The sequence below is a fragment of the Peromyscus leucopus genome, chromosome 5 (genome assembly GCF_004664715.2).
Source record: "Peromyscus leucopus breed LL Stock chromosome 5, UCI_PerLeu_2.1, whole genome shotgun sequence".
In the NCBI taxonomy this organism is placed as follows: Eukaryota; Metazoa; Chordata; class Mammalia; order Rodentia; family Cricetidae; genus Peromyscus; species Peromyscus leucopus.
In genome coordinates, this window is record NC_051067.1 from 38,475,652 (window position 1) to 38,488,126 (window position 12,475).

General features: G+C 42.6%; 1 protein-coding gene across 1 annotated transcript in view; it reads right to left on the reverse strand.

Annotated features, from left to right (window-relative positions):
* The window catches only part of Kiaa0319 (KIAA0319 ortholog), a 69,636-nt gene extending 57,971 nt beyond the window's left edge, over nucleotides 1–11,665 (reverse strand). Inside the window, exon 1 of the mRNA XM_028880741.2 lies at nucleotides 11,048–11,665. The gene's annotated coding sequence lies outside the window, so the exon portion shown is untranslated. The remainder of the gene's footprint in view (nucleotides 1–11,047) is intronic.
* Between the last annotated feature and the right edge of the window lie 810 nt (nucleotides 11,666–12,475).

Sequence of the window (12,475 nt, forward strand, 5' to 3'; positions counted from 1 at the left end):
AGTGATTGATTGTCCCTAATTGCAGTACAGTTAATGAAGGCAGTGAACTTGGGCAGTCATTCTAACAGCTTATGTTTCTCTTTGACACTGAATTTGACCTGGTCTATAGTGTTCATATAGATGCAACAGAATGTGTTAGTTGGTTTTGTTTTTATGTTGGAAACAGGATCTCTCTATGTGGTCAATAATGGCCTGGAACTTTCTATGTAGCCCAGACTGACTGAAAATTCACAAACATCTTGCCTTAGACTTCCAAGTGCAGGGTTATAGGCCTGTGCTGCATGTCTGACTAGAAGGCACTGGTTATTGCATGAACATCTCCTTGCCCTACCAAGGATAATCAAGGGCTAAGCGGTTGTCAAGGACTAACTTAGCTAGGGAATCAGGGACTTTAAAGAAGAAGGCTACAGTCCCACGAGGACTCATTCCATCTGTGTTATAATGCAACAGATCTGATTGGTGGTGTTTTAAAGAATTACTTCATGTGAGACAAAACTGGCTCGTGGACTGAAATCATTCCTAAGGCTCTGTGCATGATGCGGGGTGGTGACCTGAATCAGAACTGCCGAGGAGATAGACCCCACCCCTTTATTACCAGTTACGTTGAGTACTCTCCTAAAACACTGACAAAATATTATGTTGTTTCTGGGTCCCTTTCTGTATAATGGAAATGCCAAATGGCATTTTTAAAAGTCCAATTACAAGGGAAGATCAACTTAAAAGACGGGATGGGTCCATTGGGGAGCAATATGGTAACTCATTATATTACAACTGGTTATAGAAGACTCTTACGTAAGTTTAGGTTATGGACTTGGATTTGGAAAGTTAAGTCCAAGAAATAGATCTTTAACCCATTGTAGATTCTGATAACACATCCACTGGTGGATCAAATTGCACCTTCCAGAACAACTCTAGAGATATTAGCCATAAAATTGTCAGACCACTGGAACCAGCTAGGGAGACAAAACAAGGAAAGAATAAATCCAGGGAAAGCTGGTTATTTCACAATTTAATAGGTCTTGCAGCCTAGTATGGTGGCACATGCCTTTAATCCCAGAACATGGGAGGCAGAGGTGGGCAGATCTCTGAGTTCAGAGCTAGCCTGGCCTACAGAGTGAGTTACAGTATAGCCAAGATACACAGAGAAACCCTGTCTCCAAAATCAAAAAAACAAAAACAAAAACAAAAAAACAGGTTTCACATTAGACCCATCATTGACAGGGTTTAAAATGGTGATGAGCACAGCCGTGAGCAAGAAGCTTCCCATAGGGTACCACTCCACATCAGCGTCTGCCCCCTCCTGGCTCTGCTTGCTCTAACAGGCACTGTGGACTCTCACAGGTGTGCAAGGATGCCTTTGAGAGCTGCAAGTCTGATGAGGAGCATGTTTCAAGGTAAGAGAAATTTGTTCAGCTTGACTCCTTTGGGAGCTGTAGTGGCAGCCATTGATGCTTAGTAAGCTCTTTAGCCCTGAACGGTCTCATCTACCCACTTCAGCGTGTTCCTTCCTTAGCTCTTTGCTCTGTTCTGCCTTTCCAAACTTCTCTTGCTGTCCTCTTCCACAGGGCTTAAGCTTCAGCTACTTCCTAAATATCTTTTTTGTTTGGTTATCGAGACAAGGGCTCATGTTCAGGCTGGTCTTGAACTTGTCATGTAGCTGAGGCTGCCCTTGGATTTGGAGGATCCTGCCTACACCTTCTAAGTGCTGGGATCACAAGCATGTGCCACCACGTCTCCTCATCTCAGACTGACTGACAAGGCCGTCTGGAACCTTGATAGCTGTGCCTCTCAACTATTCTCTCTCACCTTCAGTTTCTCGCCAGCCTTGAGCTGAAAACATGCAGGGGGAAAACAGACTGTGCCCAGGGGTGGTGCCACATGCCTATACGCCAGCCTTTGGAAAGCTGAGACAGGGGGATTGGTGTGAGTTTAAGGTGAACCTGGGCCACTTAGTTCTAAGTGATTCTAGGCTCTAGAATGAGAATCTGTCTCAGCAAAATGAAACAAAACAAACAAACACACACAAAAAACAAAAACAGAAAACAAAGCCACACATAGCGGTAAATGCATAGCATCTGGGAGCCCAAGGGAGAAAAGTAACCAGGAGTTCAAGGCCAGCCTAAGCCACATAATAAGACTTTATCTCAAAAAAAAGGGGGGTGGGGGAGACAATGAGGAGGGGAGAGAAAAGGACCTACACTGAACAAATCGTTTGTCATTGTTTCCCAAATAAAATAGTATAACAATTGTGGATGGAGACAGTTTAGGAATTAAGAGTGCTCGCTGCTCTCACAGAGGACTCAAGTTTGATTCCCAACATCTATTCTGGGCAACTCACAAACACATGTAAATTTACATAGCATTTACATTGTATTGGGTATTATAAATAGTTTAGAGATGGTTTAAAGTATGTGATGGGGTATGCCTAGTTTATAAGGGCATACTATAACCTTTTATATGAAACTTGAATGCCTGCAGATTTTTATGTTCATGGGCAGGCCAAGATACAGTTGCAAGAATATCAAGTAACAATGGTATTTTACTACTGCTTTGGACATAGGGCATCATGTGGGAAGAAAGGTTGCTAAGAGCAACCCTTAGCCAATAGCCAGCTAGGAACATAAGCATGTATGGTAATGCAATATTATGGAAAGAGCCCTTTTGATCTAAATGACTAGGTTTTGCTGGACCTCACCGGCAGAGTTAATAATACCCCTTCAGGTCATTTTACACTTAAGGCTGCTCTCCTACTGTGTTCTAAGCCTATTTATTTAATCTGCCTTTAAGAGAACCAACCTTACTTGCCATGATTTCCCATGCAATCAACTTTTACAATGTAAGCTAATGCATAGTTGTAATCCTAAATTGCATACTCTTCTATTCCCTTGACCCAGAGTAATACATGTGTATCATTTGCTGAATGCAGTAAAAAATAGAGGTTGAAAGCGATGTTATAAAATTACATTTACACCATAAATGTTGACCACAACATTTGGCTATTGGTTGATAAACAATGATCTTTGTAATACTGTTTGTTGTCTGGGTCAGTCCGGTTCAGTTGGAGTCAGTGACAATCCCTTGTAAAACTCTGTTAAAGATTTTTATAAAGTATCCTTCATTCCTTCCCCATGTGATACTTCCTGAGCAAAGCCAGGGGTAATGGTGCATAGATTGAAACATTCCTTCACTGGAACGGGGAGGAAAGCTCCCCAGATACATGAAACTTACAAGATTCATAAGGTACCTCCCTTAGGTTATGAAAGATTCTGGTTAAGGAGACTCTGCAGTGGTGTAGCAGCCTGCAAGTGTCTCAAGAGACTCCAGTGTTGTAGTTTTGTGAATGGTCAGCCAGGCTGGGGTGGGCTTTTGGGTGATGGAGTTGCTCCTGTAAGTAATACCAATGAACTCATTGGTTCATTAAGTTGAACTTCGACAGAATTGCATTTTTGGAGTACCATTGTTCTATTTTCCCAAGGAAAAGACACACAGCACACTGCAATGGAAACTTGGTTTGAGTCTAGAATTGTTGTAGAATATTAGTTTAAGATCTGTTACATTCATTTATGTTGTGGAACATTTGTTTAATGATTCAAAGATGTGTTGCATTCTTTTATGTTGCATTAACTCTGTGAAGCTGTGTTGCTGTAACTATCGAAAACACCTGATTGGTCTAGTATAGAGCTGAGCATCTACCAGCCAGGCAGGGAAAGAAACAGAAGTGAGGCTGGTGGGCACAGGGAATAAATAGGAGGAGGAAGGAATGAGAAAAGGAGAAGGAGATGAGGGTGCCAGGGGTTAGCCACCCAGCCACACAACCAGCCACAGAGTAAGAAGGAAAGAAAGGTATATAGACTAGAGAAAGGTAAAAGCCCAGAGGCAAAAAGGTAGATGGGATAATTAGTTTAAAAAAGCTGGCTAGAAACAAGCCAAGCTAAGGCCAAGCATTTGTAAGTAAGAATAAGTTTCCATGTATTTATTTGGAAGCTGGTTGGCAGGGCTCTAAAGAAAAAGTAAAAAAAAAAAAAGAAAGAAAGAAAAAGCCAGCTGCATAGAATTTATGAGACTCTCATAAATTCAAACAAATGTGTGATGTTTTAAGTCACTATTTTTGTAATAATTTATTCCACAGCAATATCAAACAAACTAATACAGCAAGCAAGTGGGTAGACTTTGACTGACATTGTAAAATACTGTGAAAAGTCTCATAAACATCACTGCAGGCCAAGAAGGGGTAATGAGTCCTATTACTAGGAATTAGAAAAAAAAAATCCTTAGACTGCAAGATTGAAAACAAATAGGAGGACTGCCAAAGTACGTTCATTACTAGGACTTTGTTTTGGGAACTCAGTAAAGAACTAATTTAGAAGTATCTCCACACTAAATGCAGCGTAGGTACAGATAGTCAGCATTTTTACAGGGCCGTGGATGGAGACAGTCTAGGAGTTAAGAGTGCTCCCTGCTCTCACAGAGTACTCAAGTTTGATTCCCAACATCTATTCTGGGCAGCTCACAACCACATGTAACTACAGCTCCAGGGGATCTCATGTCCTCTCCTGGCCTCCATAGGCACTCACACATGCGTGTGTGTGAGCACGCTCACACACAGACACACAGACACACATATACATGCTGTGGATATCATTCTATATAAATAAAACACTGATGGCCAGTGACCAGGCAGGAAGTAGGTGGCCAGGCAGGAAGTAGGTGGGACAAGGAGAGAGGAGAAGGCTGGGAAGTGGAAGGCTGAGGGGGAGACACTGCAGCCACCGCCAGGAGAAGCAGCATGTGAAGATGCCGGTAAGCCACCAGCCATGTGGCAAGGTATAGATTTATAGAAATGGGTTAATTTAAGATATAAGAACAGTTAGCAAGAAGCCTGCCACGGCCATACAGTTTATAAATAGTATAAGCGTCTGAGTGATTATTTTATATGTGGATTGTGGGACTGCGGGGCTTGGGGAACCTGGAGAGAAGCCCTCCAGCAACATATACACACACAGACACACATACACGCTTAAAAAAGGAACTCCCCCCCCCCTGCTTTTTTTTCGTTTTTGGAGACAGAGTTTCTCTGTGTAACAGTCTTGGCTGTCCTAGAACTCACTGAGATCCCCCTGCCTCTGCCTTCCAAGTGCTTGGATCAAAGGTGTGCACCACCATTGCCTGGCTAAAAAGAGTCTTTAGAGGAGCTGGGCAGTGGTGGCACACCCCTTTAATCCCAGCACTTGGGAGGCAGAGGCAGGTGGATTTCTATGAATTTGAGGCTAGCCTGGTCTACTGAGTGAGTTCAAGGCTACACAGAGAAACCTTGTCTTGAGAAAACAAACAAGCAAAAAATCTTTAAATGATAAAAGTTTAAAGAACAAAAAAAAGACCAAGTAGGCAACCCAGCCATTGGCTTTGTTTTTGTTGTTGTTTTGCTTTGTTTTCAGCCATTGGATTTTAGAATAGAAACAATATCTACACTTGATCTCAGCCAAAAAGCTGAGTCCATATAACATGGAAGTTCTATCTGGTGAAATAACCTAAATGCAATTCAAAGAAAAAACAAAGTTGGGGGGAAAAGATTTATAAAGTAACAAATGGTTCAATATACACTTACTAATAGAAATTTACAAGAATTTGGAAGAGGCAAAAAAATGAAGAGATAAGTGCTGTGAATATCACTCTATGTAAATAAAACACTGATGGCCAGTGACCAGACAGGAAGTATAGGCGGGACAAGGAGAGGAGAATTGGGGAAACAGGAAGAAGGAGGGAGAGACACTGCAGCCACTGCCAGGACAAGCAACATGTAAAGACGCCGGTAAGCCACGAGCCACGTGGCAAGGTATAGATTTATAAAAATTTAAGATATAAGAACAGTTAGCAAGAAGCCTGCCATGGCCATACAGTTTATAAGTAATATAAGCGTCTGAGTGATTATTTTATATGTGGATTGTGAGACTGCGGGGCTTGGTGGAACCTGGAGAGAAGCCATCCAGCTACAGATAAGTTATGAGATTGAGAGAGTTTGGAGGTCCTCAGTTCTCCCTAGGATGCTGGAGAAGAGGTGAGCATGCATCTGCGGCAAGAAGGCTACTAGAATGTTCCAGGGAGCTGCCAGGGGCAGAAACATTGGGAGCAGAAGAGCCCCAGTTTCTGGAAGAATCACAGGGAGCTGTCTAGTTAGGGGTGAAAATCTGGGATATTTTACTCCCAAGAGGTATAACTGTAGCTGCTGTCCAAAGGCCCTGTCTAGGCCCAAGAGCTGTCAAGGTGGACACTGTTAGACCTGAAGGTCCCAACCCCCAAGGCTTTCCCAGCAGTTGTGATGTAAGCAGGCACCACCTGCTGCTGGAAGGTAAGGATTACAACCACATGCTAAGGCTGCAAGTGGAATAGCCCAGTCAGAGCCTCTAACCCATTGCCCAGTGTCCTAAGTCTCTGGCTTCTAAAGTCAGGAGCAATGAGCTCCTGACTCTTAGGGCTTGGAATTGGAAGCCTTTTGGTCAGCATTGGGCATCTGAGGACCTAGAACTACTGGCACCAGAACAGCAATATTGGCTCTATTCATGACTTCTAGATAGAGCAAAAGGACCCCAGCCAGCTGAATAGTAACAAGATGAGTCAGTTGTTGTGATCGACCACACAGAACCATGATATGACTATACTTTAAAATGCTATGCTACCCTATACATTTGTTAAGAGAAAAAAAAACTTAATTGTTTTTATCACACACAAAAACAGGCAAGTATATGGGGTGATGGATAGATTAATTAGATGGATTGTGAAATCACTATGTATATATCATATACCCATGGTAAATGTATTTGTGTGCGTGTGTGTTTTTAACATTTTCATTTATTTGTATGGCGTGTGTGCGTATGTGGGTGGGTTTATGCATGTCGCAGCACATGTATTAAAGCTAAAGAATAACTAATGGGAACTAGTTCTCCTTCAACCATGTGGAGCCAGGGCTCAGACTCGGGTTGGCAGGTTTGGTGGGAGGAGCCTTTACCTCCTAAGTCATCTCCCTGAGATGACTCGGTATGGTGGTAGGGTTTTGTTGTTGGGTGGTTTGTTGTTGTTGTTGTTGTTTGGTTTTGTGGATTTCTCTTCTGGATAGGAGGGCCTCATGCAGCCCAGATGAATTTCTAATTTACTAGGTAGTCAAGGATGACCTTGAATTTCGGATCCTCCTGCCTCCCTCTTCCCAGTGCCAGAATTACAGACATGTATCAATCATGCTCAGCTCAATTTGTATTAGTCAACTATACTTCATCAAAGCTGATGGGGAAAAAATGTAATACAAGGGTCAACAACTTCTGAGAACTGGCAGAAAATAAAATGTCCCCCGTCTAAGATATTCTAACAGGTGCTACATGTGAATTTGGAACTTACACTCATTTTAAGAAGTGTGATGGTAAGGGCTGAGCTCTAATGGATGGGATTTGTGTTTATGTGGGTTTTTTGGGTTTTTTTTTTTGACACAGGGTCTATCTCATCTTGGCTGTCTAGTAAAATAGATTTTTAAAGGAAATAGAACAATAACCCACTAGTTATTTCATGCCTGCTGAAGCAAATCTCCTTTCTTGGAGTATTAAATGTAATTAACTGGGCACTAAATCGGCATACATTTAGATTTTATCTGTTATTGTTTTTATAAAGATATTACAAGGAAAGATGTATGAACTTTCTGATGTTTCTAACAAAACTTGACTTTATACATCAAAAAAATTTTGGGCCATATTAAAATAATTCTACTTCTAGTGACATATTATTTTGAAGAAATAAAATTTTTTTCCTGAACACTTTTTATTTCAAAAATAACTTTTATTAGACTGGAGAGGTGGCTCAGTGGCTCAGAGGATTTGCTGCTCTTCCAGAGAACTCAAGTTTGGTTCCCAGCACTCACAAGAGGTAGCTCACAATCGCCTGTATCTCCACCTCCAAAGGATCTAGAGCTCTCTTCTGGCCTCTGTGGTACCCAGACACATGTAATATACATACAGTCACATAAATACATTTCTCAAACCTTTAAAAATATAACTTATTTATTTAGTTTTCTTGTTTCTTTTTGAGACAGGATCTCAAATAGTCCAAACTGGCCTTGAATTTGATAGAGTGATCATCCTACCTGAATGCAGAGATTAAACTTGGTATGGTATGGTGGCTCAGACCTTTAATCCCAGCACTCAAAGCAGGCAGATCTCTGAGTTTGAGGTCATCCTAGTCTACAGAACAAGTTTCAGGATAGACAGGGCTACACAGATAAATTCTGTCTCAAAGGGGGTGGTGGGGGGATTACTCCAAAAAAAAAAAAGCATTTGTGGCTGAAAGACATTTAAAGAAATGCTCAACATCCTTAATCATCAGAGAAATGCAAATCAAAACGACTCTGAGATACCACCTTACACCTGTCAGAATGGCCATGATCAAAAACACTAATGACAGTCATTGTTGGAGAGGATGCGGAGCAAAGGGAACACTCCTCCACAGTTGGTGAGAATGCAAGCTTGTACAACCACTGTGGAAATCAGTATGGCGGTTTCTCAGAAAATTGGGAATTGATCTACCTCAAGACCCAGCCATACTACCCTTGGGCATATACCCAAGGAATGCTCAATCATACCACAAAGATACATGCTCAACTATGTTCATAGCAGCACTATTTGTAACAGCCAGAACCTGGAAACAACCTAGATGCCTGTCAACTGAAGAATGGATAAATAAAATGTGGTACATATACACAATGGAGTACTACTCAGCAGAGAAAAACAATGACAGCACAAAATTGGCAGGCAAATAGATGGAACTAGAAAAAAATCATCCTGAGTGAGGTAACCCAGACTCAGAAGGACAAACATGGTATGTACTCACTCATAAGTGGATTCTAGATATAAAGCAAAAAATAATCAGACTGCAACCCACAGAACCAGGGAGGCTATATAGCATGGGGGACCCTAGGATGACTATGGCTTATAATAAGTTTTGTTTTAATCAATTACTGGGCAAGCCTCAATGAAACATTTCACAATTAGGATAAGAATTTATACTGTATCAAGCTGATAATAGAAAAATAAAGAAATAAAAAGGCATTCGTGTACATATTATCTCATCTTATTAATTTTGTAAATAGACTTCTATGTTTGGATCCTAGCCCCCTATGTCAGGAAGTTCACAACTGTCTTGAACCCTAGCTCCAGGAGTTCAAATTCCCTGTGGCAGACATACACACATAGAAAATAAAAATGTTGACTAAAAACTACAACAAAAAAAAAACCCAATGGCATCCCTGTGTTTCCAAGCTGGCCTCCAACACTTGGGCTGGAGCAGTCCTTGCAGCTCAGCTCGTGGGAGTTCTAGAGTCTTGTTTTAATTCCTACCGGAATTCCACTGAGTAGGTCTTACTATTCTCTGTATATTACAGGTGAGGAGACTCAGGCTTAGAGGTTAGAGTTTCCCTAATTTCAGGTTGCCACTAACAGCTGAGCCACACCCCTAAGCAGGCCGTCTCTCTCATCACCTATCTATGTCAGGCAACTAACCAGCCAGCCCGACTTCTACAGATTTGTTTAAAAAGAATGATTCTCTGGTGGGGGTCAGGTAGGGTGGCGGGGTGCTGCTGCTGCTGGTGGTGTTAAGTCAAGAAAAAAAACTTAAACATATGCATTCTTTTAGAATTTACTGGTGCTCGCCTTCAGCTTTCTAAATTGTGAGGGTGTTAGTTGAATTGTTTGTATTTTTCTGAAAGAAAATGCGTGCCCTGCTTTGGCATTTTACACAGCCAAGATGTGATGGGTGTTCCTGTTACCTGGGGTTCTAAAAATTCCTGCTATGTGTTTTCATATCTTTTTCAAATTGCAGAGAATTTAGACTTCTCTGTGAGGTCTAAGTTTAGAACTGCACTGATATCTCCACTTTGCCCCATCTGCATTAGAAATAAGTAAAATCATGAGCACAAAATAAAGATTTACATGTGGCATAACTTTAGTTGTCTCACTGAAGAATTTTCACAGGCACCAAGCATTTCAGGAATAAAGTAATACACAAATCCACTTCAAAAATTTTTGTGTTGTTTACGGAATGGGATCTATATTTTTTTTCCATTATTAAAAATATTCAACTTTTCTGTTCAAGCAGTGGAAAAAATATCAACATTTAACTCTCAAACAAAAATGTTCAGGAAGACCAGCAATAAACATGAGCACGAATATGATCACACTGCTTTCTCCCTCCATACAATTATGAGAACAAATGGTGTTGAGAATGATGACTAACGACTCCAGCTTTGTGCTCCTGGTAAATCTGTGCCATTCCTTGGAGGGGATTCAAAGAGCAGGAAAGAAAGCCTTTAAACACCATCAAGCTTTAGGCAACAGTAAGGAGAGGTGATAAATGAATGTATTTGGCAAATGGTAGCAAGGACCATGTCAACAGCACTAAACACAATTTAAAGGTAACAATTCTGAAGAATTGTCTAATGTCTAAGGCATGCAATTTGAAAGATTGGAAAGATCGCCAAATCTCCCACCTCCACCATACAGGGAAACCATCAAATCATGCGGTTCTCCGGGATTGCTTTTCCTAGGTGTCTAGAGGAACCCTCAGAAGTCCGCCTCTTATTTGCTTTTCACTGGCATCACCTACCTGCTTACTGTCTTCCGTTGCTGACACTTGGCCAACTGGGCTGGGAGATGGGGTTCTGCACCTGAGGTGGCTGTAGGGACACTGAAGCTGGGCACTGGGAGCTTCACTCAACACCCCACACACAGCCCAGCCTCACAAACACATTCACACCCTCCATCCCTAGGCAGAGGTAACGCAGAACCCCAAGTAGACCCTGGTTAGAAATCAGGGGACCTGGACTCCAGATTGAAAGCCTCTGATTGCTACACGTAGCAGATACGAAATGCATTTAGCAAATGACAGCACTGAATGAACTTTAAAGAAACGGATTCTTGGGTTTGAGGTTTGTTAGATACCCAAGTCTCCCTGACTCCACCCTGCTGAGAATCCATCAATCAAAACAGGAACGCCGGCGGCGGAGTGCGGCTCTTACCTCCATCCCTAGCAATCTCCAGGCTCCGTGATGCTCCCCACAGCCCAGAAGCTGGTGTCCAGTCAGGACACCTGAGAGGCACACCTGCAGGTGACACCTGCCTGCCCCTGCGGCTGCACAGACGCTGGTGATTCAGCGCCTTTCCGCCTCCCGGGTTACCAGGGCGACGCACACGCACGCGCACACACGCCCCTAGGGATGGACTGTGCCGCAGCCCGCACTACTCCACCAAGCAGAGGGACCTATTTGTTTCCTTGTTCTGTTCCCCACCTCTTCCCGGCCATGGTTCCAAAATGCCGGGATGGACAGGTATTTCAGAAAGAGCACGCAACTGCCTGGCTCAGACTCCTCCAAGTCAAGTCGCCTGGCTATTCAAGTCTTGTTTTCAGCCGATCCCTTTGCACTCCCCACCCGGCCCCAATATAACTTATCTTCTTGGTTTTGAATGCTGCTTTCAGATCAAGGATAGAAACCTGAGTCTACGTCGACACAGATCAACTCTGTACTTTGCAAGGTTAAATGGATGCCGAGTGCATTTCGAAATGTGCCTTGTATTGAGAATCTGAGTCAGAGGAAATGGGTGGAGGAACACTTTCTTTTATTTTTAGTATTATAAGGACATCAAAGTATCTAGGAATTGGTATGAAAGGGTGGGCAGAATATTCCTTATACATCCCATCGTCGTGGCTTAAAGACAGAGTTGCACACCGGAAGAATAAGTTCCACTGGCATCTTCGTGGAGACACCTCAGACAAGTTACAAACCTACTAAAAGGTGCAGAACCGGAGCTGACCCAGGAGCAGTAGTACACTCTAGTAACTCAAAAGGCTGAGGCAGGAGAATGGCTACATACTGAGACCTTCTTTCAAACAATAAATTAAAAAGCCAGACATGGTGAGGCTGTCAGGATGATCACCGAGTTTGAAGCTGTCCGGGTGCCCCTAGCAAGTTCTAGGCCAGTCCAAGCTGCTTAGTGAGATTTTAAGGGGGAAGGAGAGGTGAGATGGCTCAGCGAGGCACTTTTTTTTTTTTTTAAACCAAGTTAGATCCCTGAGACCTACATAAAAATGGAAATGACTCCACAAACTGCCCTCGGGCCTCCACACGTTCTTACAGACATCATACGTTTAATATGCGTGCTGCCGAAGTGAGCACATCATACATTCATTTAAAAGCACCGTATCGAATGAAAGCGGGCACTAACAGAGATAATGAGCTGTTTAGGGGGTGGGGGAGAGTGAGCGGGTCAAACTGAGAAAGGGTGCACGTCTTAAATTTAAGTTCTCAAGCTGCTCAAAGCCAAGGTGGTCTAGAGGGAACCCTAGACAGACAGGGCTATACAAAGAAACCCTGACTGGAAAAAATGGTACGTAAAGGGCAACAGCAAAGCTACCGAAGACATTCTCTCCTTCTGTCATGAGACAGTGA